We start from the raw sequence: 27896 nt of genomic DNA, 5'->3' as shown, positions 1-27896 counted from the left end.
ACCTGCCTTGGTTTCCCTTGCTTGGGAAACCAAAGCAACTCCATCTCATTCCCAGGTCACTTTGGTTTCACGTTAATGTAACACCTTTGAGTCAAGCACACTTACTTACATCAACGTGTCAGCGATGGCAGAAGAGATTCAGAGTAGAGTCCTTTTGAAACTGCTGTGTTAACATGGGCAAGCAAAACCCTGCAGACACTATAACAGCTTAATACCTATGCTCCTATTGAGGAAAAGTAGTTGTGAGTGTTGTGCCTCTTATGGTACTGCATACCTGAAATCTGAGTATTTGTAATGGTATGAAAATTACATACAGAATAGGAAAGTTAGAGCTTAATTATTGTGATTCCAAATACCAATGTTCTTTCCTTAATCTTTACTATCAGAGGCAAAGGAAAATATCCTTGGTCTGCACGTCTCATCTGCAGAAGAAATTAAGAGTTGTATACCTTTTTCGTGAAAATATGCGAAATCTCGATGAAAATAGATTAGAGGTTTCATGGCCCACAACTGCAGCTCAGAATTAGAGGTCTAAACTGGAGGAATGTTGAAAATAGACGTCCTGCTATGGTTTTGTTTGTGCCCTAGGACACAAATCCAACACTAGGACTGAATGATCCTCTCAGATCAGCATCCAGTCAGAATACATCCCACTGAAGCTTCTCGGGACAAACCTGTTGGTCCTGATGCAAGTGAGACCTTGATTACCTTCAGTGCACAGACAGCAGCGTGCAGTTACAGCTCCAACTTCAACAGCACTTCAGAAAAGTCTTTGTTTTTCTGAATATTTCTACATATCCAAAAATAGTAAGAGCAGTAATGACAGCTAATGGGTCTGGCATTTAATGAGTTCCTAGATGAAGAGCCCTTAAGCTCTCAGATCTTCTAGTAGGTCATTAACTGTCAGAAATGATCTAGTCATCTATTTTAGGGCTTTCTTTTGGACTCATTCCTGTGACATTCATATACTTCAAGGGCCTGAGCCTGTTGCCTGCACTTCTCACTGATCTCGGTTGTACAGAATCAGGTACCAGCACCCTAAAGAAACATTAGTAAGTCACAGTGCTGTCAACACAAGTGATATTCCTACAAGTCCTGTAGATCCAGGTGCTTCCTCAGTAACAATGAGGGCTCCAGGTTAGTTCTCTGGGGATAAACAAAACCCTGATGCACCAAAAAGGTGGAGCTGAAGAAACCCCATTTCCTTCAAGAGGTTCCCTCCCCAGCCCACATGGCTGTCTTAAAGGAGAGGAGATGGCTGTTCTGCTGAGACAAAGAGGACAGGCTGGTAGCAACTCATGGAACAGTACTGGACATGTCCTCACTAGGAAATGAGGCAAGTTTGTGTTCAGATCTCCTACTAGGTATAAGATAACAGGCTTGAACCCTACTACAGAGAGTGGAGAGAAGCTGCAAGTTCTATTATAGTCACCAGTACTACATCCTTTGAACATGACCTTTTTCTGTGTGTCATAGAAACATGGAATAGTTTGGACTGGAAAGGACCTTAAAGCTCCTCCAGTTCCAACCCCTGCCATGGGCAGGGACACCTTCCACTAGAGCAGCTTGCTCCAAGCCCCTGTGTCCAACCTGGCCTTGAACACTGCCAGGGATGGGGCAGCCACAGCTTCTCTGGGCACCCTGTGCCAGTGCCTCAGCACCCTCACAGGGTGTTGTTTCTTCCCTATTGCTTCTTCCCTACAGTTAATCTAAATCTCCCCTCTGTCTATTTAAACCTGTCACCCTTTGACCTATCCCTACTTGCTCTTCTAAAGACATATAAAAATATCTTACCTAAACTGCAAGATCACTTTTTCCCCACTATCTCTATATGAAATCAGAGTCTGGAGGCTCCAGAGAGAAGACACCATGAGTCAATATTTGATTCTTTATTTTATAACACCTATAGCAGTTGAAATACATCCTCAACGCTGCTCCTTACCAGCACTCCACAGCACAAGTGAACCGGGGCAACTGCACATCCTTGGCCAGAATCCCAATTGGTAGAAACTAGCATAATTTCCTGGCACTGGCAACAGTTCTGATTCAGAGCAGCCAAAGGGCTGACCCAAGAGACAAAGAAAACCCACAAAACTGGTAGTTTTTCCTCTAGAAGAGACGCATGCTTATATTGCCTCTGCCAGTTCATGACTAAGAAATACATCTGTGTCAATACTGAGAATAGAGAGTGGTTGCTTTTCCCCCACCCTGTTGTAACTCCAGTGCCTGAATGAACATATCAGGAAACAGAAGACAGGTCCTGTCACTCACCATGGCACAATTCTCTGCATCCTTTGACTTTGCTTCACCTCAATCACTATTTATCACAGCAGTTGTGTCTTACCAGAGAGTATTAGGTCCTGCTAATATACAAAGGCTACATCTGCAAACAGTGTTAGGAGCTTTTTCAGGCATAGAAACACCACTATCTATACCATTATGCTCATACAGTGGTCTCAGGCGCAGTTTTAGGCCAGGTCAAATGATGCTTTTGTGAACAACATCTGAACAGGAGCCAGCCTGAGCAAGGGACCGTCCCCAATATGCAGCTGGGATGCAGCCACCCTGTTACAAAGGATGCGAGAGCCCAATAGCGCAGACACAGATTTCACCACCGGAAAACAATGCCATGCGTATCTACTTTTCTCCTATAAACATAGCTCAAAAGGTTTATTATCTTCGGGAAAGGAAGAGAAAGCAAAGAGTATTTCAACGTTCAAAGAATGTAGTGGGGGGGAAAAAGAATACCTGGATATTTTGAGCATCCAAAAAAAGTTTCTTAAAAAATAAAGATACTGCAGAAAACTCATTTTTCCAATGAGAGTATTAATCTTATGGTATTCCCAACATCTTTGACAAATTTTACTGTAACACTTCAGTTGGCTAAACTGGTTTTCAGGCAATGACACCCACAAACACCCCTTATTTCCACAGGGACAAGAAAAGACATCCAAGCCAGGAAGTTCTCAGAAGGCAAAGCCAGCCGGCTCCAAGCCCAGAGGATCCGGGAATACTCAGCTGACCTCTTGCTTGCCCATTTTTCCCTGCAAGATATCACAGTCCTTCAGGATGGAGATTCCCCACCCCACCCGCAGTCTGTCCTGGGACTTAAGTGTCCCCCAGTTCACAAGCTCACCCTCCAGTTCACCTCAGGCATCCTTTGCCACATTCTTTGTCCTCGTCCATTGTCCAGCCACCACAGGCGTAGCGGGTTGTTGACCAATTTCCTGCTCTTTACAGTAACTTGTATACACGCAGTTTATTATCTGCTGTTAATCCCAAGCTTTCCCAGAGCTGTTGCCTTCCAAGACGTTGTCTCCTTTCGTAAGCTCTTTCAAAGTGTAAACTTGCCCTTGGCTGCCTTAACACAATCAAGAGAAGATGTTTCTACCAAGTCATCACAATCACCTCGTATAACTGTCCTGTCCATACTTGACCTCTCTGCCAGGATTGCACCATCTGAAAGGCTTTACCAGGAACTTTATATTTTCCTCTAGATAATCATAGGATCACGGACAGACCCCAGTGGACTGAAAAATGTTTGTCTGAGTAATGGGTTATGCAGTATCCACATGAATAACACCCAAGAAGGAAACATGCGTTTCCACACCACCTCTTACACAGAGTCCTCTCCCCACTGCTCACATGTACTGGACAAGCTTCTTTGAATTAGGTCTGAACTTTCATAACGCTTCTTGTTAGGGTCAGGTCATACATTTCAGCTCAACTTTTGGCTAAAAGCAGCTGATTCAATTTTATTGAAATAGCTTGTCAAGTTCAAATCATTTAAGAAAATTGATGTGATTATATTGCTTTAGCCTCCCATTTAACAAAAAAATTAAAAAATACCATATTTCTTAAACAAAACAGTTTAGTTCAAGCAAATAGTTCTAATAATGTTTTTAAGCTAAAAATGGATAATAGTTTCTTTTTAATATTACAGACCTTAAATGACTTGCTAAAATACCCCATATCGTTCACATTTGTGACGTTTAGTTGAACCACAACTTTCCTCTTCCGTTTTCTAACTTCTCCAGCACAAACCTTTCCGAATCAGATTTGCTTTTGTGCCAAGAGGACACTATCCCCACGCTGACACTAGGGAAAGAACAGGCACCAGTAAAGCAGAAATGTCAGCAGAAGCAGATATTTCCCACAAGATTTGCAAAACACATCTCAACAGTAAGGGCCAGAGCAATAACAGCATTCGTTCTGATTTTCCCCCTGGGTAGGACTCATCAACTCTAACCTCAGCGTAGCTGTGGTGTCACAACTGCTCTGATCTTAATTAGGTGTTCTTCAGCAGAGCTGTTGGAGCCTGGGGAGTGTTGTGCCTTGTCCTGAAGATGCACATACTGGTCTTCACAGGCAGCAGTACTGGTTTAGCCCCACTGCCTACCTCTTCCTGCTCCCTGTGCTTCCATGTGCTGTTAAGCACATGGCAGCACCAAAGACCCAAGTGATAAAGGCAGGGCCCCATGGTTTGAATCTCAACACTGTCTAAGCATTTAATCCCTCTCTGGGTTTGTTGCAGGCCCTGGTATAGGTATTTGATATGCACGCAGTCCCTCATCACTGCTATCAATCATCATCCAAGAGATGATCTCTTACAGGATGTGGTCCATAAGAGAAAGATGGAGAGGAAAAGCTGTTGCATATCTCCATTGGACAATACTGTCCCAACTGGGCTTCAGCCCCTCAGCTTCTGTTCATTTAAACCTCAAAAACATCAGTCTTTTAATCCTGCTCAGTCCCAACAGCACTGGGCAAGAACAGTGCTGCTCCCACAGAATCTGAAGCCATCCCCAGTGGCTCCATCTTTCAGATGAGCTAGGAAGATGCCCGATTTCTTTCAACCCTGCCATTCAAACAGCTAGCTTGGAGGGGGAGAGCAGCATAAACATGCTCTTAGATTTCATCTGCAGCCTGTCACAGTCTGCTACCTCCAGCAGCCCATGAGGTAAATGACCTTTCTAGCTTTAAACGAGATGGGTCTGATGAGCCCTTCACCATCCTGCTTCCCATCCCACCTTTAATCCCATGCGCCGTCTTGCCAGAAACATGATGTTCATGTCATGATAAGGGCAGACAAGGCTCTGAGAAAGTCTTTACAAGTCTGCTTGAAGTTTCAGAATTGCCTTGAGCAGGCAGTGATCCTAAACACACAGCAGTGGGTGGGGGGATTTCCAAAGCTGCAACCATGTCACTGACAGCGCAGCGGCTGGTACCGGAAAGCATCAGTGCTCATCACTACTATAACAAATTACTACAAATGCCCATATTTTAGGGGAAGAGATGAAATCATGCAAATGAACCATGTTCCCTGGCTAAACTTTACTTGCAAGCTCAGCTACAGGCAGGTGTCTTTGAAATGGATATGAGGTGAAGTCCCTAAATGTTCCAGAGGCTGGTTTGCCTCTTCATTCGCCCCATTTCACAACAACAAACAATGAGAGGGCTTTGTTCATTTAAACACAGGAGAAAAGTAAAAAGAAGTTATCTCTTGTAGCCTTTGTCTTCAGGACATTGTGTTTATAGACTCGGCTTGCTCTTTGTAGGCATTAAAAAGTCAAAACTTTGCTCTTATTTCATTACCATTAATTTGCTTTATGCTCAGAGATCAGAGCCCATCTTACAAACGCAGATGTACTCCGAGATCAAGGCACAGGTGTTAGAAACAAAAGGTATATATGATATTGCGCAACATAAAAGATGAAGAAATAAGAAAATAAGTTTTTCTGGAAATTTCCTGTTTTCTGTCCTTTGGAAAAACACAGAAATATACTGTAGGACAAAACACGTTATCTTGGTTAGATCCATCTTTCACAGCCAAACCCATCCTGCCTCCCAGGTCTCAGCTCCAAGCACACATCCAGGCTGCATAAGGTTGATGTGGTTGCAAATAGAGAAGAAACAGGTGGATATTTTGGTGAAGGGCATTAAACTTGGGCTCTTCAGTCCCATGGAGTCCACTTTGCTCCACAAGACCCATAGCTCGATGGATTACTCTATCAGACTTTGACTTGCTTTTAAAAACCCTGTGCCTATTTGTTTTCTCTCCTTAGTTAGAAAAGGGATTTGGGGGGAAAGGAGGTCTTCCAAAGTCTTCTAGTGGAAGGTGTCCTTGACTCGGGCAGAGGGCTGGAATTGGATGAGCTTTAAGGTCCTTTCCAACACAAACCATTCTAGGATTCTGTGATTCTAATTAGAGCTGCTTTATATTTGTTAAAGACTGAAGGTGTTGTCAAGCTGCAGAACTTATACTCCCAAGAGTCTTTAGAAAGAGCTATCTTTCTCCTTTCCAACAGTGCCAGTCCTTATAGACTAAATAAACAAGAAATAAACTTCCCAGCTCATACATCCACTAGCACAGGTGACTGATTAGTTTGGGGAAGAGAATTCAGCCTTGTCCCAACCAACTAATGCTGCTGGCATGATTTCAGGAGGAGCCATTGTAAGCCCTCGTTAAACCCTGTGCTTCAGCCTCTGCTAAATTAATACGCTGTGACTATTTCAGGCACCACTTAGGAGGCCAGGCTTGAAGAGTTCGGCTTGTGGTTCATCTTGGGGGAGCAGGAAGAGGAGAGAAAAGAATGACAAATTCAAAATGAAATCAAACAAGAAGAACAAAAATAAAAGGACTCAACAGCCAACCCTTCACAATGGCCTGCTGGGAGCTCGTTCCTTTTACTTCTGATTTACAAGTTACATATGGCGGGCTGTTTACATTCTGTTACTGGTTTATGTTCTTCCAGAAAGGAGAAATTCCTCTAGTAGGGTTTGATTGCTTTCCTGTATGCCTCTCTCCCCCAGCACCCCCACCCTCAAGTGTCTGGTTTCGCTTAATATGCCCAGAGGTTTCCGGAACAAAAGAGGTTGTTGGATTTATATTTTTTTTTCTTTTTTATGGCTAAACAAAAAAAAAATGACTATTTTTCCAGGAAGATTCAGGCTAATTCACACTATGTGATTGTGAATCCATGCTTTCAGGCTCTGTTAGGGCAGCCATGTCTTCATGTGTCACACTAATGTACCACATGCAACAGCCAGAGGCATCCCAGTGGAAATCATTTTACCCATGTCTTCAGTTACATTTGCATTGTGGATTCCCCAGGTTGAAGTAGGATTCCATGTCTTACAGTGCAGCTCTACACACTCAAAATCTCCATAGACAAGCAAAAAGAGCATTACTGCTCACAGAGTGAGGAAAAAGGAGAGAGGTCTCTTGATTTTCCAAAGAATCTGAAGCAGAGTTAAAGCTGCCTCAAGAATCACTGAATCTCACGTTATGTTCATGTTACAGCAGGGATTATCGATGAGAAAACTGCCTACCCGAACAGTTTGTTCCTTAAATTCTTGTAAACAGAACATTTATTCGTTGAAGCCAAATCCATTTGGTGTGAATTCCAGTGGAATTTGCATCCTGGGCTGGATTAGTGAGACTAAGGCAGCAGGTCCAAGGACATAACCCTTCCCTTCCATCTGGCACTTGTGAGACCATGGGTGGAGAACCATGTCCAGGGTAAGAAAGACACAGACATCATGGAGAGAAGCCAGTGGAAGTCCCAGGATGGTTGGAGTTCAGGAACACTTGCCCTGTCAGGAAAGGCTGTGAGAACCAGCTCTGGTTCTGGGATACCTTATTGCAGCCTTCCAGTACTTAAAGGGGACTTAGAAGAAAGATGGAGCAAGACTTTTTACCAGAGCCTGTTGTGATAGGACAAGGGGTAATGGTTTTAAGCTTAAAGAGGGTAGATTTAGAGGGTGGATATAAGGAAGAAATTCTTTACTCTGTGGTTCTATGGACAGCTTTAAGAAGGGAAGGGACAGGCAAGACCTGACCGCTCCTAACAACTACCTTATCATAGGTTACACTAAGCAGACTCTTCTCGGAGGTTCACAGTGACAGGACAAAAGGCTATGGGCGCATGTTAAAACGTTGGAAGCCCCGATTATATTTAACGACTTCTTTCATTTTACCATGACAGGTCAAATGTTGGAATACTTTCATAGAAATGGGGCCAACTCCACCTTTGAAAGTGCTCAAGACTCAATTGGAAAAGCCCCTGAGCAACCTGATCTATTAGGCCTGGTTTGGGCAAGGGTTTGGGCTAGATGACCTCCAGATGTGCTTTCCAACCTGAACTGTTCTATGAGTCTATGAATCCTAATTTCTAATGTCTTTAATGACCAGGCCAAGTGCCAGTTTGGCATTCCTTTGCAGGCTGAAAAGAGAAGTTACCTTGTGGCTGAAGAGCTGGCTGCACACATCAGGCAACATCCTTTCAAGCCCTACCGTTTTCCAGTCTGATTGGGAAACAGAAAAAAGAAACAGAGCAGATATTCTGGTATTCAGAGCTGAACTTCCCCATACATTGTCACTCGACTCATCTCTAACAGCCCCTTTCTTCATCACCCAGCAGTGCAAACATCCACTTCTCAAAAGAAGGTTATAGACCTTCTTCAGTCCTGTTCAACAGGACTGTTCTGGAAGCCGGACATTGTTCTAAGCAGAGATTACCATGGCCATAAAATCAGTACATTTAGAGCTAAGACAAATTATCTGAGGGTGATTTTTCACACCCCAGATAAAACGTAAAGCCACTCACTGCCAGCTTGGCCCACCTTTCCAAAGAGGGAACTCAAAAGTGAGGTACTGTTGGGAAACCGAAAACATAGACAAACTTCAGGAAACACAAGTAGCCATTTCTTTAGTTCAATGGGAACTGAGTTTGGCTGCCTTAGCTCTGGAAAAAGACAAGGATCTTCACATATTGCCCCAAAGACAGTAATAAAAAGATAAAAGAAAACTCAAAGGAACAATGTTGCAGTGTGTGTGCTTAAATATACATGCTTAATTATACAAAAGAAGTCTGGTTTAAATAAATTGTCCTGCTTATAAATTTAATGGAACAAGCTTTTTGACAACCAGCAACATTTGTGATGTACAATTCCAGAATACTAAAAAGATAAAACCCAATCTGAGTCCACCAAGGGACTCTTTCACCCTGTACCCTGTCTCTGACACTAGTCAAGAGCTAAGGAATTAGGGAGGAAAACCTTTAAAAACAGGGTCAGTCTTGAGGCAATAATCTCTAGAATACTTTTCCAGTATCTTATAACAGGACACTCCTGAGGGTGTCTTCAGGTCACTTGGTCCCATTCCTGCTCAAAGCATGTCTAATCGAATCAGGTCATTCAGGACTTGCACGTTTGACTCTTGAACACCTCCAAGGATGGAGGCATCCTTTGTGAACGTCTCTGCCTTGCATTTGTCCAGCTGATTTATGAACCCAAGTAAACTTTAAGCATCTACAGCATCCCAACAAAGGACATTCCCTAGTCTAACTACAGGCAGCACAAGAAACTATCTCCTTTTCCTTATTGCTATTAGCTGCAGTAATTTAAAACCAAAACCAAATGGTACATCAGTTAGGAAGAGAGATGAAGCTGATCGTATTGCCACTGTGTTTGCTAGTGTGCCATTGCTGTAGTCACTCTGTCTTGATAGAGCATGAGAGACAAGTGACAGGAGTTACTGGCCTTCTGGACCTTCAAACAAAAAGAAATTAAGATGAGTGAGCCTGCTAACCACCAAGAAGTATAACACAACTTTATAAAACCATCAGGTTTTCCATATATTGTAAACTAGAAGTAGAAAATATGTTTCCTCTCCAGCATGTCAGGAAAGGAGAAATTATTAAAACACTGACAAATTACGTTGTTAAGAAGACTAAAGTATAAGAGCAATAGCAATTTATAATCTATGGCATTCATTTGCCCAGGTCATTGACAGCAGAACTAGGCATTTATACGCATGGTCCCTATGATGCATTATAAAGGAAGTCCAACAAGGGATGCCAAAATTCTGCAGTCCTGAGGCATTTGCCTTTGAACAGATTTAAGAAAAAATGTACTGCACAAATCTGCTCATGAAGTAAAATGAACCAAAATTACAAGAGCTGAGCTCAGCTCTGATCTCTGGGACTCTCTGCTCCAATACACAGGACTGACCCAATGGCTGCGTTAAGACTGACCCTTCAGGAGATCCCAGTTCCACTTCCCTTGACAAAGCAAATCAATACAAACACTGGGGTTGGACAGCCCATAATCTGAGGCTACTAGAACTAAAATAACCTGTTCCACATGAGCACTTCCTGAAGTGCACAGCGTAAACATACGTACTTTAGGAAAAGGTACTTCACAGAATCATGTGTTCTAGCTTTACTTCTAGGGACCTTCAGCTTCACCCAGCATGGACCTGCTCTAGGGGAAAGCAAAGCTGCATCATTGCTCACTGGAGGGACTGGAAGGCATTTCCCCCCGGGAGGGTCCTGAGACAGTGTAGTGCATCTAATGGGTGACAGAGCACTTTGGATAAGGAGTCCTTGCTTATATGTTTGAATATTGCCTGAGAAATTAATCTTTTTACCCCAACCCTTGCCCTAAAGTGTCTATGGAGTGTGCTAGGAAAACCATCTGAAGGAAGATGGTCTCTAAAGGCATCTCACATGGAGATTACTGTTCACTCAGCCTGTGCTGCTTGTGATACCCATTCTCACTCTATGAAGCACAAGGAGCTTGTGCTGTGTAGACCTACCCAATCTGGACAGTGTCTGCTTCTCTTCAAGTACAAGTGCTCGCTGCCTGACCACACTGGGGATGATGCAAACTGGTCCCTAACAGCCAGGGCAATTCACAGCCTCAGAGTCCTCATCCTGACAGTGAAGGTGACACATGAAAAAAATGCTGCCATTTACAAACTGGACTTCAAGGATCTGTGAAGTTAGTAGATATTATTAAGACAGAAGAAGGCTTTTACTTTACTAAGACATAGAGTTCCATGTTACCAGCCAGAGGAACCTATGGCCTACAGGACTTTCATTCAGTAGCCTTCTCCATGAGTCTGGCTCTTCACTACGCAGAAAAACCCCTTGATATCTTGGCTCTGTTCAGACATCAGACTCACTAGTAAGCAAGAGACCCATTTTTAGATACCATTCTTCTCAAACACAACCAGTGTGTTAAATCCGACTGCCATGTCCCTGGTCCATTTCTCAGTCACTGGGTGCAAAATGTTCCACTTTGGGTACATGTATCTGTAGAGTTACAGACTTGTTAAGGGAAGAAAAGGCTGCTTGTGTAGTTCAGTCCCTAGATACAGAAGGGAAGGGAGATACGGAAGCATCCAGTGAGTTTCTGAACAATGCCTTACTCTCCAAGTAGGAAGCCCACAGTAGGGACCCTGCTTTGTTTTGAGACCTCATATTCCTGGTGGGCTTGAGGCTCAAAGAACACAACAGGAGTGTGACATAAGTCTGTGAGACCAAATATTTCAGCAGACCCAAGATCTTATAGAGCACTGGAATGCAGGGCAGGTAACACTGTACAGAAGTCCCAGCTATGTGGAAACACAGAGAACGGCTAACAAAGGGATAAGAAAGCACTGAAACTAAGGGGAAGATGGGCTCCTTTGAGGAGAGGGGTGGCCCAAGGATTTAGTATTCATTTTAATAAGAAACAACGTAGATGGAGTTGCATCTACTTTGCTTGTCTGGTTTTTATTTACCCTTCCTCCCCTCTTTGGAAAAGCATCACAGAGCAGAACAGCCCAGAAGGGAAACCAGCCTGATAAATAGACCATCAAGAGAAATAATTAGTCCAGATAGGAAAATTAAATAGGGGGAGCCACTAATCAGCTGCTCCCTCTGCAAGGAGGAGGCTGGGAAAGTAATTTAAAAAGCCTTTTGGAGGAGACTTTGAGGCAGAGCGTAAAGTAAAAATACAGATGGCCAGAAATTAGAGCAAGTCTGTGTGCACAGGAACAGGTGGAATTGGTTAGAGACAGAGCTCCCTCCCACCCTGCTTACCCCCTCCCATCCTTCTCATGACTTTACCTTCTGCTTGGCAGTGCTGTGAGCTGGGAACTAAAAAATCTCTCCCTCCAAGCTGGTGGAGCTGGCTCCAGCTGGGAGACTGCAGCGCTAGCAGCCCTGCTGCGTTCCCAAGGGATGCACACAAACCCCAGCACCAGAAGACTATCCTAAATTCAACGCCTTCAGTGTTACGCCTCTACTTGTGAGGGGTAACAGCACCCATAGAGACCCCACCAGCGTGAACTGGAGGGAAGCTTTACCTGGACAAAATGATGCTAATTAAAACCATCGGAGCCCCCTCTGCTTATAAGCCTCCCAGAAGGTGAGGCTTTGTTGGGATCAGATTGAATCAGCCCACCACCAAGGCAGGAGGGAGCAGACCACAGCCCTGTTTTGCCCCCATCAGACTCCTTTTTGCTTCAGGACATCACCAGTTCCTCTCATTCCTGCTATGGGAAATTATGGGTTCTCTAGTTAAGATCATCCTGTTGACCGACATCATGGTCACCTGCAAAGGTCAATGTCTTACCAAGAAGGGCTACAGGACAGCAGGTCCACAGTGGTGCTACAAACTCAAAGGCCGTGTGAGCGTCAGAAACACTGGAAATCCTGAAGGGAAATTAGGATAGACAAGGCTTTGGAACACAAATAAAATTCTTCACCCCAAGGAAGTTTGGATCTTCAGCTTCCATTCAATTTGGGAAACTCTAGCTGACTGAAGCCCAGGGCTAAGCAAACTCATGTCTCCCAGAATGGAATCCATTACCGAGCTGGAATGCCTCTAATTATCCTAACACTAATAACGTTAGCTACTAAAATAGCTCAGAAAAGGATAAGTTACAAACATGGGTTTCAGCCTGTGGGTTTTGAATGCACGGAGGTTGCCAGGAGGGGTTGAGAGCAGGGACACAACCTACTTTCTTTCATTTCACTTCCATCTAGCAAACTCACCCACCGTTTTCAGATCCAGTCACATAAAGAACAGATGTTTTAGTTGCTATGTGGGCACCCAAAGAAGCAGCCTGGCTTTCAGAAGGAAAGAGCTGAAAAGATTTTTCTCTCTTTTAGATAGTGAGGAGAAAGTTGTTTACCCTGGATAGGAGCGATCAGGTTTCCTTCCCTTTCTATATGTGAAATCATGTACCTTATGACTATGAAAGCTTAAAAAAAAGAGCTTTTTTTTTTTTTAAAAAAAAAGAAAAAAAATACACCAGAAACCAGACTTCTGTCTACCTCATATAGCAAAGGGGAAGTTCATACCAGGTTACATCTGTCAGTGCTCAACAACCAGGAATTTGTACCATGCCTCTACCCCTCGCTAAGCGATGCATTATGGAAGATGACCTGGCGAAATGCCTCACCCCAAGGAGAAAATAGGAGCCTGAAGAAAACCAGTGCCATATTTTATAGAGGATTTTCTTTGGCTAACATTATAGTTTTTCCATAGAAAATTAAACTCCCACCCAAAATAGAGTTTATTCTCCAACTAAATCCTCTCTGATTTATGGATTGGGATGATGGTTGGGATATTTTTTTGCTCCTAATATCTGAGGCAGGAGCAACTGCCTCCAAATATAGGTTTCAAAGGGAAGGTCACAATTTTCTTTTCATCCTGCTTTGGCAGATTTTAAGAATCTTTAGGATTTAAGAAAATTAAGGTTTTTGGAACCGTTTATGTTCATTAGGGTGTCACTGGCAGATTTCAGACTCATTTGAAAACCAAGTTCCAAGGGACTGGAGGGGGTATGAACAATATTTATGCACAGGATGCTTTATATTGAGAGGCAGGGAGCTAATAAAAGGCAATGAGTAGGTGACCAACTTCAAGAGAAGAGACACGTCAAGATAAAGGATTTCAAATCAAAGGAGTTTTCCCTTCTTTAGGCAGGACTGTTTCTGAAGGAAATAAACCAGATCATTTGTCATGAGACCGGTGGTTCTTCATGCAACCATTGCAGGAAGAGGTAAAGAAGAAACACACACATGTGGTGGGTTTCAGTAACATGGAGGTCACAGTTAAAACTTCAGGCCCTTACTAGAAGTTAGGGGAAATTACCTTCCTAAAGACATGCCAGTGACCTTCAACTCTTAAAATAGTCTAAAGGGATTTGGAGTCCAGCTGTTCATACACACTCAGAACACCCAAATTGCAGATGATTAGTATGACTCAGCTTGCTAGCTTCCCTAGAGTTGTCCCTACTGGAAACAAATGCCAATTGTCCAAACATAAGGGGTAGAGGGAACACAGCCATCCTGTTACAAAGCCTAAGGACAGTTACATGCTTTGTCACAGGTTTACCTGCCCTTTAGCATTGCGTTTGGGGAGCAGATCCTTCCTCGGGCATTGCAACAACAGGAACTGTGAGAAAGTCCTGTTGCAAGTACACAGAAGGAAAGGAAGAGGGTCCCTTGCCACTGTCTGGACTAAAACGTACTAATAAGAGATGCTGGAGCTGTGGATGGGTCAAGTCTTTCAGGGGCAATTGCAAAGCAGGTTTTGCCAGTGAATGTCCTTAGAGAGGTTGGAGCTATGCACAGTCTCCTACAGACTCCACCTGTCCCACATGGTGCAAGATACAGAACAGTGGTAGCTAATGCTTTTTGAAAGCCATTATTCCCCAAACAAAATGCTCCCACTAAACAACAGTTTTGTCCTGACAGTACATTTTTATTTCATTCATTTCTTCTGTGAGACTAAGAACGGAAAACAAGGCAGTTTGGTCACCTCTTCCTCATCTCATTCTAACTTTGGAAATAAAAGAAACTACAGAGAGAGGAAAACAGAGGGATAAAAACCAAAAGGTGAAAAAGACAGTAAAAGAAACCCAACATTCTTCAAAATTAAACAGATTGTTCAAAGCTCTCCACGAATCTCCTTTTAATGAAGGGCCAATTCCTTCTGAAGCCTGTGCAATAATTACCCTGAAGCTTGACAGAATTAGTTTCACCTCAAGCAAGTTAAGGAGTGATGAGCCATGGCCAAGTTTGAATAAATGGATGTAAATCGAGATCCCCCTGGCCCCCTTCCAAGCTGGCCAGACACAAGGAAGCTCTGGTCTTGAAGTCACATACCTCGTGTATCGACACTCAGAGCAGATCGTGACTCTGTCTGGGTTCATCGTGTGCTTGCTGACAAAGCCTCATCACTATTCCTCACAAAACTATATCCCTGTAACAGCAAGGTGCTTACGGCAACAGGTTAAGGTGGTGTGAACGCATCACTAACAGGCTTCAAACTGCTTGTTTGACCTCTTAACAAACAAACAAAATTGCTTCTCACCTTCCTTGGAATTCCCTTTCTATGGGAATCCACATAAAAGGAAAAAAGCTCCAGGCTTGCCTGGCCTGGAATCAGAAGGCACTTGCATGCAGAGGAGGAGGGAAGACAGCTCCAGTCCTCTCCCTCCTCTGTCCCACTTGAAACGTTTTCACTCCTTCAGCCCTGAAGCCCTGCCAGGATGACTCCGGATCCTGCGGATGGCAGAGCACGCGTGGTGAGTCAGCTCCCAAACCTTCTTCAGGTTGGATTTGAGACCAGCTAAACGCCTCCACCTCATCAAAGGGTTTTAAGGACCAGATGGGTACATGAAGGAGATATGCAGTGGGTACCATGTAAGGACCAGCTACTGCTCCCAGACCACTGTCAGCTGCAAGCCCAGTTGAGTTGGGGTTTGCAATGCTAGATCAAATAGCAGCAATTGCATTTCTATCAGACCTGTAGCCCCACTCAGTGCCACAAGCCCCAACTGCATTGTGTTTTAGAAGTGACCCAAGGAAGGTGCTGCTCAAAGGGAAGGGATGATCACAGGGTGAAGAGAGTTTATTCTGGGATGGGGCTGGTAGTCCTTAAAAGAAACGTGGCTTGGCATGTTTGGAGACAGTGTTTTGCCAAAGGAGGGTCCAGTGCCAAGCACAGAGGGGCTGTGAGCCATCCAGAGAACATTCTGCTCCAGCCTCCAAAATACCACCTCTTTCCAAAGTGACCATGAGATACTTTCCAAGGAAAACAGACAAATGTCACCACATGGAAGTTAAAGTTATCAAAACCCGAAGACACCTCACTGATGAACAAAACACAACCCAGAAAAATGGGATTTAGGGATCAGACATGCTCCACTCCCCTCATGCACACTCCATGACCACGGATATGCCCTGAGTTTTAAGAATGACTCTTAACTAGAACAGCCCAGAGTAGCTGAGGTGTGTGACTTCATCCATAAAAAAGCATGGCCCAGACGTACGTAACAAACCCAGAAGTCATCTGGAGGCCAAACAAAGAGTGGATGAATTAAGGCCAAATGATCAGAAAAAGGAAATAAAGGTTTATAATCTGTCTAACCTGCCTCGAAAGCACAGGTCTTTCCTACATCAACATTCCTTAGCAGTTAGTAAGAGATAATAACATGATTATTATGGGGTTTCTAGAGACAGCCCAGGCAAAAGTGAAGGAAATTCATTCTGCCACAGAAGAAAACCACAATAGAGGGCTCTGCATTTAAAGGTTGTCTGCTCTGGACATTTCAGCTATTCATTGAGCAAGTATTAGTAGCTGAAGTATTCAGGCTGGCAAGGGATTGGGTTCAAATGTGACTGAGAAGAATGATTAAACCAAGCATTTCCACAGCTTTCCTGGGATAGACTGTGTCTGCACAGGCAGAGGAACTGGGCAGACACCCCTTGCTTGGGTTTGACCCATGGACAACACCGGGCAGTGGATTCTGCAGGGACTGACGCAGCACAGGAGATTTTTGGATGAATATTTTATTCACTGAAAAAAACCTCTGGGTTTTGGGCCTACCAAAACTATTTGCAAACTCAGTGAATAGTTTCCACCAAAAGCCTGAAAACATTTCAAGGAAGCAGCGTTTCATTTAGCCTTTTCTTTTACTTCAATTTTCTTCCCCCTCCAGAAATGCCTCTGCTTGAAAGTGTAACTTTGAGGCCAGATTACTTGACTTTAGGCAGATGAAGCTTGAACAGAGATGCTTCCATTTTACCCTGAATATTGTCAGCACTCGGCTTCATGGGCCAACTCAATGAATGAGTGATTTGCAGAGCTCTAGTAGGAACAGCTGGAGTGAGCCTACTGGCTCCTTATAGGGAAAAGCTGGATCCAGTGCCAGTAGACCCAGTTCAGGAAAAGACACAGTGTGACCTGAAGAAAGTAAAAGAAAGAACTTCTCAACTAAGGAAATGTTTGATATGGGCTGCTCAGGAACCATGCTGGAAAGCCTGGGACCAGGAAGAAAAGCCTGTAGTATGTATAGTTGGGAAGCAACATGAAGGAGCCCAGCTTGGCACCCCCCAGAGCTCTGGGAAGTAGATAACCCAAGAAATAGAAATCCACTGAAAGCAAAGAAACCAACTGAGCTGATTCGCAAGGAATTGAAGCAGCAGGAATCAGTTCATGACAGTCCTCCAGGTTTCTTGAAGACCGTTGGACCATTGCTTAGTAGCAATATCTAGCAAGAAGATTATGACCTCCCAGGGGGATGTTCCACCTGCTGATGCACAGATACATCTCCTTTCATGTATGTAGGCATGTTGGTGATGAGTGAAGGGTATTCCCAAACAACCCTAAGCTTCCAAATAAGTGCCAAGTCTCCCCAGGCTTCTAGAGCAAGCCTATCCTTTGACCTTCCCTTCTCTATCAGCCATAGGGAATCTAGTCTCCCAAATTCTGTACCTTCAGTGAAGACTGTGGTATGACCCCACATTCACTTCTCTTTGCTAGTTTCCAGCAACAGGTAAAGCATAAAGTAGTAAGACACACACAGATATGCAAAGATCCCATCCCAAAACACTTCTCCAGACTCCAGTTATCTGCTGCTCAGGTATTTCCTAAGCCAGAGGTGCTGTCCTTACATCTGGCAGCGCTTGATGGAGTTTTATTGCTTTTGCCTATATGGCTCCACACTGGAGGGAAAGGGAGGAGAAAATCCAGCAGGTTAGGAGCCAGGAATTGTGTCCTCAGACGATGGTGTTCCCGCACACAGCGTATCTTCACACCGATGGGGGCTTGCTGGAGGCGACTTGATCTCACTTTGGCTGTTCAGGAATTTTGGCCATCACCACACAGACATTCTGGACACATGCAAACTCCCACCAGTTCACACTAACTCCTATTCATTTTCCTGCCCGATCGTGGAGGGCAGAAACAGACCCTCAACCCATAAATCAGGTCATGGTGTGTTTGTCCCTGTGCCATGAAGAATTCTCTCAGAATCCTGCAGCTGAAGGCAGGAAATTCACAGCTGAGACCCGTTCCAGGGCTGGAGCCCGGGCAACTGGCAAGCAACTGCAGCAAGAGATTTTGGAGTTATTGAGCCGAGATTTATGCTGCTGGAATTCATCACTAAATATTTCACTCTCAGCAAGAGGTGGGAAAGAGGGAAAAGATCTCTTTGCGTGAGACAGCTTATTTATGAAGGGCTGCCTCTCATCTAGCTTTGGAGGCACCGTGAGGCAGAGAGCTGTAGCTCGCAGAGCCTTTTGGGAGGCAGAGGATGGCTCTGCAGCTCCATCCAAGCCTATCTCCTGGAATCCAACCTCTTCTCTGTTGGTTCTCCTATAGAAGGAGTCTCAATTGTTTGCTTTTGCTGCTATCAGGCTTGGAACAACCTGGTCTAGTGGAACATGTCCCTGCCCGTGGCAGGGGTTGGAGTTGGAGCTGGAGGAGCTTTAAGGGTCTCTTCCAAGTCAAACCAGTCTGTGACTCTATGGTGCTATGACCAAAGGCTGCACTGGCTGCTCATCAGTTAGTATCCTGAATACACTTATTCTGGGGTCTCCCCTGTTAAATAGCCAACAGTGAGGGAGGAAAGGACCATAATAAGGTGAAAATTTGTCTTAGTTTGCACTGTGATGGGGCACTTCAAGTCTTACCACCTCCAGAATGGCAGAGAACTGCTGACAGCCAGTGAAAGAACCAGAACAGTTGCTGTGTGCTTTGCAAGCATTGAAGGTGAAAGGGGTTGCTTTATCGAGCTGAGAGAGATACCACAGCACCATATTGCTATGCCATGAATTACAGAGATTGGTTTTGAAGAGTTTAGTCAAGCCCTGGGGGTGAAAGAAAGGCTTGGGGTTGCTCTTAGGTATGCAGGACAAAGCGTGTCTGCACAGAGTGTTATGGCTCAGCACCTGGACTACCAGGCTGCCTGGTCTGGGAGGTCTTGTTGAGGGGATCTGGAGGGGTCTCTGCTCACGTCCGTCCAGGTCAGACATGAGACCTCTCTACATAAGCCCATACCATGCAAACAAAGCAATTCTGAATTACAACTATTGCCAATTCACATGTTTGCCCCAACCATATCTGGCTCATGGTGAGGCAGATTCCTATTAATTTATATACCAGTGTTTGGTATACAAATTAATTCATCTCTAATTTGGTGTTTATCTTAAACATACATGACTGAAAAGCAGTGGCTGAGAGAAGGCCATAGCAAATGCATGCCCTGAGTAGTCCCCTGGGTGAGCACAGCATATGCAGCTACCCCTTGCTGCTGGAAGCAGTCCTGAAGAGCTCATGGACCAGGTAAGGGAAAATCTTGAAGCAAGAGGCAGAATTTATTTGTGGTGGGAAAGGTTTAAGTTGGTGACAAAGAGACAGCTTGTCCTGGTGCTGTGCAAACTCTCTATAGGCACCCAATTCCCACACTACTCCCAGTGCATCTGCAGGAACTGCAGAAACCTGCACCACTGCAGCCTAAATCCAATGAGGAGAATGAGTCAGAAACCTGGCAGCTCACTCGAGCTACTTTTGCAAAAGCAGGTTCCATTCTGTGATCCTTTCTTCCTCATCCTCCTCCCCCCATTCCCCACCTTTTATGAGCAACCATATCTAAATACCTAAAACTGGCTACTCTTGCACAGCCCTTGATTTGGAAGGAAATTGCTCAGATGAGGCAATACTTGAACTTTTCACATCTTTACAGAGCTTTTCTTCTGGAATATTTAATATTAACACAAGAAACAGCCTTAGTATGTCTCTTGTGCAGAGAGAATAACAGGATCAGCACCTCAAAGTAATAGCGACATAAAGGACAACAGGAATCCCACTTACCTACCAAAAGCGTCTTAGGTTGTGCAACTTGTTTACGATGGCAAATCTTGGCAGCCAGCACGGGGAGCCTGGGATGGGATTCCAGTTCAGCCCGAACAGCCTCTCTACAAGTCCCAACAAAAATGAGCACCATTCAGATTTTGCCACGCCAAATTCATACTCCAACTTGGCTCCAGCAGCAGGCGTGTGGGGGACATTCTCACCCCTGCCTACGCCATAGCGTTACTCCCAGAAGATCCGACCAGATAAGATTCCCCATCTGAGCCATTGAGATATGCCTTGGTGATGAGTAGGTAAGTAGGAAGTTCAGAAAGCCTTTTCCCTGCAAGACCCACTGATAGGTGACCAAGGTCAAGCTCTCATCCAAGTCTAGCAAGATGAGCACTGACAAAGAAGCACAAGCAATAGTTACCCACAAGTCAACTGGTTAGAGAATAGGTGTTTCCGGGTCCAGCTCCCCATATGTCTAAGAAATGGATCTATTTGATTAGACCATTAATAGAATCATAGAATCAACTTGGTTGGAAAAGACCTCTAAGATCATCAAAACCAACTGTTACCCCAGGACTGCCCAGGCCACCACTAAACCCATGTCCCTGAGCACGACATCCACACGTCTTTTGAACACCTCCATGGATGGCAACTCCAGCACTGCCCTGGGAAGCCTATTCCAAGGCCTGACCACCCTCTGGGGAAAGAACTGTTCTTCATCTCCATCTAAACCTCCTCTGGTGCAGCTTGAGGCCATTTCCCCTTGCCTTATCAGAAGAGACTGACCCCCACCTCACTACAACCTACCGACTCCTCCTTCTGCTACTGTGCTAGTGACAGAAAAGTGGGATCTGCCTTCCAGTGTGGTGAATTTTTCCACAAGCAGTGTATTATTTAGGAAGTCCATTCAAAACCATTGGGCCAGATACATTTTCTGGGGAAAAACTCACAAAATTAGAAGTTTCCATACTGCCTGTAGTCTAATTTCTTAGGATGTGGGGAAAATCACTTTTCTCCCACAAACAGAATGGTTCCTTAGTTATAAAGCCATGAAAGTGGAAACAGCTACTCTTTATTGTTTACCTGACTATGTGGCAGCTGGGGTGGAGAGTCTGCATTGCATTTGCTCAGGGAATCTGAAATGGAGCTTTAAAGTTTTGTTTCAGATTGAACCAAAATATTTGGAACCTTGTAGATCACACTTTGGGTTAATTTAAACAAGTTTTCCCTTTTATTTCCTGGCCCAGTCAAACTAAAGAATTTCAACTGTCTACCAGTTGCCAAGTAGGTATCTCCCCACACATTTTGGGTCCAATCACAGCAATAATAGCTTCCTTTGAGGATATAAAGCAAAGCTGTGATCCATGAGCTCCAAGTAAAAAACCCTAAATAGTGGAAAAGAGCAGATTCCAAGTGTAAAAGTCAGTGAAGTTTTTTACTATCCATTCTCAAAGTACATGAACTCAGGATACTGGATGCTGATAAAATCCTCAGGTCATATTGCTGCCATTAATTCATAGAATCATGGAACAGAAGGGATCTCAGCCTAGCTCACTATTTTGGTTTCACTGACAAAGCCTACACATTTCTCCAGGAAAGTACTCTGTAACAAAGAAGCATACAATAGTTAAGGGTGGAAAGGACCTTAAGATCATCTAGTTCCAACCCCCACTGCTCAGGAAAAGACTCTCCCAGCATCGTCAATGGACTTCTTAGCATCTAAACAGTCAAGAAACAAACAGCAGAGAGGCCAAGTGGACAATTGCTTTGCCCAAGGTTGGAATGACGGTCAACACCAGATCAGGATTAAGAAGCGTGCTCTGCAGCATCCTGCGAGTGCTCTGTTGTCTCCGCAGTAAAGACCAGATTGACAGAGGATAACAAGTGAGGTTATTACAGAAGTATTTGCAGAATGAACAAGTTAGCCCTTTATACGACTCCTAAAATCCACCTGTGAAGTAGGTGACTTTATGTAGACATAATACCCTAAATCTTGGAAAGGAAATATGCCAGGAATGTGAAGGGATGCGTTTGGTTTCACAGAAGCCCTCTCAAAGACCTCCAGCTTTTCCCAAATGAAGAAAAAAAAAAGGGATAAAGTTGACAGGAAGAAATTTTCACAAACATGAAGTCATTTCACTTTCTTGTTCATCAGCAGAGAAGTGGCTAAAAGGAATGCAAAGCATTTACTAGCAGGGCAGGAATCATTCAAAACCGGAGTGAGCCCATTAATTACCGAAGTAAATACAATTAACACAGCCTCGAAAGAGTTTACATAAGCTTCTTTGAAAAAATACCCCCTCTACCAAGCAAGAGTGTCTAATTTAGAAGTGAAATTAGGAAGCTGGCTTGAGATAAAACAGCCAAGGAGACGCTTGCAAAATGCAGTTCCTTAGTTGTGCGAGAAAAGATAAATGCTATGAAGCCACCAAGGCCGTTAGCACAATTACCAAACCACTGAGTACTTGGGAGATGCTGCAAGGTAACAGAAGATGAAAGAAAAAAGCCAAGGTGGGGGGAAAGGCAGTATTTTCCCTAAGATAAAGGTGCAGAAAGGTAAAAAGAAACACAAAAGGCGCTGAACTGGTAACTTCTGATGAAAAACACTGTCCATGCCTACTTTGGGGTTGTCCACATCTGAGTCTGAAGTGCCCCCCCCCAAATAGTACAGCTCTGAAGTTTTACTTTAATCAGTTAAAATGCTTAAGGTCAAAAACCAAACTTAAACACACCTGCCTTCCATTTCCTACAGGAGAAATTGAGATACCTTCACCTGGGAGCTACATCCCAGTAGCTTGCACTGCACAGACAGCGTCAGGAAATGATGGGAACGTAGGTGGTGCTGACACTCCACATTTTTAGCATAGTTTTGGAAGTCTGCAAAGGGTAAAGAGAAGCTTTGGTCAGGCTGTGAAGTGTCTTTTCAGGGGATTCACAGCATCTTCATTAAAACCTCCAAGTGCCTCCAGAGAAAACAGCAGCCACTAAAAGTCACACCTCCCTCTAGCAGAGGAAGGCTGAGCTGCTTGAAGTTACAGCCAGGACTGGGACGTGATAAAACAGATTCAGAATGAGGAGAAACACTCCTTAGTCTGGGTAATCCTTGCCCGGAGGAAGAGTCCACAGCCCTGCACGTCTCATTGGGTGACAACGGCCGGACAGGAGGGTGGAGGCTCTGGCTCCGAGCGTGCCGTTACAGGAGCACGGGTTGAGACCAGCCTGTGCTTGTGGGCATCCTTGTCCACAGAAGGGTGCAGCTGATGTTTCTGCTGGTGGAAGGACAGGGCAGGGTAACAGCCAACCCTGCCTCAGGTCTCACTTCAGGATACACAGTGCTTCTGATGTCTAGGAAAGCACTGAAGAGCAACGCAGCGCTGCTCAACTTTATGCCAAAATTCTGGAGCCAGTGTGCCTTCTGCAAAGCTACTTGCTTTCTGCATCAGATCTCCAAGCTTTTTGTTCCTTCCTATTACAGAAATAACAGCCTAAACAGGCCCCACACCTCTAAGCAACCTGATCTATTTGAAGATGTCCCTGCCCCTGCCTAGTTGAAGATGTCTCATTGCGAGGGGGTTGGATTAGATGACCTTTGAAGGTCCCTTCCAACCCGAACTATTCTATGATTCTAAGTCCATTTGATGATGGACTTGGTCCATGTGGACTCACCCAAAACCTGTTAAGCTTTTAGCCAGATTCTGCTAACCTCAGGTAAAGCATCTCAGGGATTCAGCAGGGATTGTAAAGCACAAAGCCAGGCTAACACAGCCAGGCCACATCCAGACCCAGCACTGCACACCCCATGCTCCTAACTCGAAGCTCACGCAAGAGAGGAGGCAGTTCAGGTCTGCCTACACCAGCAGGATAGACATGCCCTTTGGCTATCAGTTTTGTAGGTGTGGGGCTGCACCCTCCAAAAGGAACCTCTGCACTCAGTTTGCCTACAACCATGACAAGAGGCAAAAATATCCGGCTCTTCTAAAGGATGAAAGGCAGGCGCTGGAAGGATTAAGTCACCAGCTTCTTCCCTTCCTTTCAGAGCTGGTGAACCATGCAGCAATGCATGTCAGCTGTGTTGGTTTTGAGTCGGGAGCCAGAACAATGCAGCCTGTCTTTCCTGGTGTGCACCTCCAGGGAGGATTCCCGCAAGCTCTCCTCCGAACAGGGCGATGTAGGTGGCAAACAAAAGAGAAAAGCTCTTCAACTTTTGACCCTCCTGCAGTTTACAAATTGAGAAGAGTTCATGTCATCGTGAATGAGCCAAGAGGCAGCTCGCAGAGCCCTCTGGCCCGCGATGCACGTGCCTCTGCACTTTGTCACCTCCTGAAAGGGTTTGTCCTGTTCCCACCACGGAGCAGGAGAATGGGGCCAATGGTTCCCGGGAAGTTTTGCCTATGGATGTGCCTTTCTGCAGCAGTAGCAAATAAAATAAAGCCCTGAGGTCCAAAGGCCAAGCCACGTCTGTGATTGATAGAGGCTAGTCCTGGACCCAGAGGAGATGACAACAGCTTTAATAAACCTAGAGAGATGTATTCCTTATGTCTTCTTGTCTCCAAGTGACCTCAGGCATCTTTCACACCTAGTACTGGGATGGCCTGAATGGATTCACGCTCAGAGCATCTACTACCTGGAAGTAGGAAGGGACACCAGACCTCTTGTTTGTGTAAGTGGGAAAAACTAAACACAGGAAGGACAGGGAGGAATTGAGCATAACTACCTCAGAGTCCCAGCCCGAGACCTTTGCTACGAGGGAATGCCTGTCCTGTTAAGGAGAACCAAAGCCATAGGACCACTACAGTCAAAACTACACTCTGCAGCACATTGTAGTTTTTCCACTGCGTTGGGGTTGTCTTAGGTTTATTTAAAGCATTATTTCCATCACATGCTTTGCTGGATTTGGTCAGATATGTGTAAAGACAACACCAAGGATGACAACTAGAGCTCATGTAACTCATACAAACTGCATCCCCCTCCTTCCTCAAAGAGGGCTTCTTCCAAACTTACTGTAGCTACAGAGTATCCCCAGGAATTCCTGGCAAGTTAAATAAAATGCTCTGGAAAGACCAAGTCCATGTTTTCATACATGGAGAAAAGTCAGCCAGCCTTCTCAGGATGATGGGACTGGCAGTACTTGCCAGCTGGTGTGGGCTGGATAGAGATAAATACATATAAATAGGCAGATATATATGGCATCAACTTAGACAACAACATCAAGTGAGCCAGCATTCACATCCTGGTGCAAACACTAATTCCATCCTTTCCCCGAGTCAGTCGGGTCTGAAGCCACAAAGTCACACTCACCCAAAGGCAGGATGGAGATCCACATGGCACTGAGCTTGAGCTACAGGTTATGGGCTGGCACGCAGCCGGCTCAGGGTAGGAACATGCATCTGCATCTGACTGCAGAGGAAAATTAGGGCTTCCTAAGAAACAAGGCTGAGAATCAGAAGCCCTCTGCTCTGCTGATACACCATCCTGCCACCACAAGCATTTCCCAGGCTTACTTTGCAGGACCTTCACCTGCTGCCATCACACTTCCTTACAAGCAAGCACAAGCCAGGAGGGAAAGTATAAAATATAAACCTTCATTAAAGATTTTGTAAGAAGTCAATGAGGCCAAAATAACAGAGGATGTAATAGAGCCATAAATATCTCCCACAGCCATAAACACTTCTACCTGCAGCAGCCTGGGCATTTATAAGTGCTTCAGGCATTCAGCGTCATGTTCACACTTATTCCAGCATTTACCATCCAAGAAGCCAGAGGTAGGAAGACGTGGTGCCATGCACAGACTCAGACAGCAGCCTGGTTTTATTATACTGGCTTGGGTACCTTTCCTGGACTCTCTTTTCTGTGGATTAGGGCTTCTGCTTCACCCAAGTTCTGGCTGAGCTCAGGGCCCATTATATTCATGTACACACAGACTATAAAGTGTCTCAGAAGAGACTTTCTCTAAGCAGATAAAGGGGATAAAAACATCTTTCCTGAACTTTAGGCTTAAAGGGAAACAAAACAGGATTTCCTTTATCCAAGACTGATACTACAAAAGCCGCTTACTTCCCAGTAAGTCTTCTCTTGAATGCCCCAACAGTGCCAAAAGCCCTCTAGAAAGTGGAGAACACTTCTCAGGTCCCTAAAGACAAGTGGATTCTTGGGAACACCAATCCACTGCATCATCCCCCACATTAACCTGGGAAAGCTGAAAGTCTTTGGCTATCCCAAGGAAATTCCTTTTTCTGGCCTTAAAGCACCAGCTGTAGTGGGATAAATCCTTGTGGCCAGCCAGCTTATTGACACAAACCTTCAGGCGCCCATCTTCCTTCTTAGGCCTAGGGCTTCCAGGTACTGAACAATGTAATTGCCTGCACATCCCACCACTTCCAAGAGGCACAGGACAAAAGCTGAAGGGTTTTGGCAGTAGATACATGGGTTGACAAGAATCTAGGTGGTTAAAGGGTCCCCTAACTAGAGTATTAACGCCCATTAGACTCTGGTGTGGTTTTTCCATTACCCAAAATACATCCTCCCCTCAACCCTCAGCGCATCTACAGGCATTCATCAGCTTTTTCAGAACCCTCCTAAGATATTCCACAACCTTCCCCCTCTCACACCATCACATTTCCAGCTTTCCCAAGCCTCACTGGAGATCTCCAGCTAGCTTCATTCCCTGCTTCACACTGTCAAGTGTCTACAGCAACAGTTACACATTGTGTAATTGTTGTATGCATAGTGTATGTTTGTAGTGTACACTTAATACCCCAGTCATGGCAAGAGGTGAAGAAGTCACTTATGTTTGATTGATGAAGCATCTCTTCAATATTGACAGAGGTCCACAATGGACACAGAAACAAGCCTAAACTTTTCCTAATGGATTCTGGAGGCTCTTTTACTTTGCTGCAGAGCTACAGCTTGTCCTGAAATCATGACCCACCTTGAGGATCAGGGATGGATCAGCAGTGGGATATCAGCCAAGTGCCATGGAGTCACCTCACTACAGATGCTTTTGCTTAAGCTGTGCATTTTGTTATGGAAAACCAAAGGTGTTTGCTACTTGCTCCTTAGCAAAATCTGTCTTTGGACAAGAGATCATGATTCACCTCCAGAGGGACCTCAAGATAAGTGACATTTGCAAGGCTTAATCATGACCTTGTGAACAATGGGTGAATCAGAGAGCTGAACTTTACATCACTCATCCAGATTAATGTGGCCTTGGAGATCCCAGGCCAAACATTAGTTAGTTCCTCCCCTAGATGATTCAGAACTAAGATTAACCAGAGAGAAAGCATGAAGCCAAGCAGAATTATTTACAAAGCTTAGTTAAGCAGGAAATGTTTTCCTTGTCCATGACTTGAAGATTACATTATCCCACTATTATATGTCCTTTGGAAGTTTTTCATAAATATGGGGACAGGAAGGAAGGACAAATAGGTCAGTTATTAGAGAGCTCACATGAGATATGAGAGCAATTGTAACCTTCTGCACTACATGAATCACACATGGAAGATGAACCCTAATGACTAGTATGCCAAACGCTTGCTAATCTGACCATAAGAACCAGCTTCATCCTGGACCAAATACCTCCCTCTAGGTGGTACTAATTCATCAGCAGGATGCCCACAAAGAAGTCCTTCTTTCAGCAAATCAGTATTTTCCAGGAAAACACTCAAAAAGGTCATCAGGACTATTTCAAGTTTCTTTTACAAGAAACAAAAGGGACCAGGTCCAGATCCCAAAGCCACTGAGAACCCAAGTTTCCCAGGGTTCAAATTTGTAGCTTACACCATATCAAAGAAAGTAGTGCAACTTATGGCAAATATTTCAACTTTCTCAAGAGAAAAGACAAGAACAAGTTACTCATTTTCCTAATCCTTCACATTGTGGGGTAAAAAAACAAGCACAAAACCTCAGCTCCTACCTTCAGCTGCTGCCATCACAACACCTCTGCCTCACATCTCCCAGGCTCAAAA

The 27896-nt window shown here is 44.5% G+C and overlaps 1 long non-coding RNA gene across 1 annotated transcript; it reads right to left on the bottom strand.

The window, feature by feature from the left end:
* Positions 1–2638: 2638 nt before the first annotated feature.
* On the bottom strand, positions 2639–27896 carry LOC133262145 (uncharacterized). The gene is made up of 3 exons (XR_009741219.1): positions 27845–27896; positions 3956–4098; positions 2639–3357 (listed from the first exon to the last, which is right to left on the bottom strand). It is a non-coding gene; the product is annotated as an uncharacterized LOC133262145 (long non-coding RNA).

The sequence above is a fragment of the Pezoporus flaviventris genome, unplaced genomic scaffold (genome assembly GCF_033815535.1).
Source record: "Pezoporus flaviventris isolate CSIRO_AGI_PZ_B2104156 unplaced genomic scaffold, CSIRO_AGI_Pfla_v1 ptg000188l, whole genome shotgun sequence".
In the NCBI taxonomy this organism is placed as follows: domain Eukaryota; kingdom Metazoa; phylum Chordata; class Aves; order Psittaciformes; family Psittacidae; genus Pezoporus; species Pezoporus flaviventris.
The sequence above is the reverse complement of the archived record's forward strand: the minus strand, read 5'-3'. Positions and strand labels throughout refer to the sequence as shown.